This window comes from Mus pahari, chromosome 12, assembly GCF_900095145.1.
Source record: "Mus pahari chromosome 12, PAHARI_EIJ_v1.1, whole genome shotgun sequence".
Lineage (NCBI taxonomy): Eukaryota > Metazoa > Chordata > Mammalia > Rodentia > Muridae > Mus > Mus pahari.
Genome location: NC_034601.1, coordinates 7,342,418 through 7,343,568, shown reverse-complemented (window position 1 = coordinate 7,343,568; position 1,151 = coordinate 7,342,418).

The window sequence follows — 1,151 nt, the reverse complement described above, 5'->3', positions numbered from 1 at the left end:
CTCTCTCTCTCTCTCTCTCTCTCTCTCTCTCTCTCTCTCACACACACACACACACACACACACACGCAGGAGTAAATAAAATGAGTTATTCCTCTGTACCTCAAAAGTCCTAAGTTCTTATAAAGGACAGTAGTGTCACTTTACACTTACTGTCTGCATTTATTTGTTTAGCTTTATACTAGGTGGTAAGAACCAAGAACAGTCTTCAAGTTGCTCACTTTTAGCGCAACAGCGGTGTTTGTTAACAGACTCATTTTCCTGTTGAAGCTTGCTCTGGTAGGTCAATGCCTTTGAAAACCAAAGAAAGTCAGCCTTGTGGTATATCTCTATAATTCCAACACTGGGGGTTGCAGACATTGATCCCAGATTAAATAATAGCTAATTTTGAATTTATAGGAATCCTCCTTGTTTACAGGATTGAGCCAACATACTGGGCTCATCAAAGGCTTTTCCAAACAACATCTTTTCTGACACTGTCTCTAGAAAAAGCACCACAAAGAAACTGTTCATTCAACTAGCTGTGAAGAGCTAACATTCTAAGAATGTGAACACCCGGAGTCCTAGGGGTTGGCTCTATCCAGTGATAGGCTGTGGTAAGCTAGTTCAATCAGCTGCATGCAGATGTTGAGCTGTCTCTGGAGTGGGCTGGGCTTGCAGATCTCTTGTGAGGTATAAATTTATTAGAGACAGATTTAAAGATGAAAACCGAGGTGCTGTACAGGTTCTAGCAGCTTCGACTAGATGATCTTGAGTCCAAGTCAGTCTGGTCCACACAAAGAGGACCTCTTACAACACATGTAAGGAAAAAAAAAGTCATTTACAAAAAACCAGTTCAAGTTGAGCATGGTGGAGGACGGGTAGAGAGTTCCAGCACTTGGAAAGTGAGATAAAAGGATTGGAGTTCAGGGCCAGTCTGGGGTTCATTTGTCTCTGCTTAACCAACCAACCAACCAACCAACCAACCAACCAAAACCTAACTAACCAACCATAAGAAGAAGAAAAAAGCTAGTTTGAAGCCTTGCTTTAAAAAGTAATTGACAAGCCAGGCGTGGTGGCGCACGCCTTTAATCCCAGCACTCGGGAAGCAGAGGCAGGCGGATTTCTGAGTTCGAGGCCACCCTGGTCTACAAAATGAGTTCCAGGACAGCCAG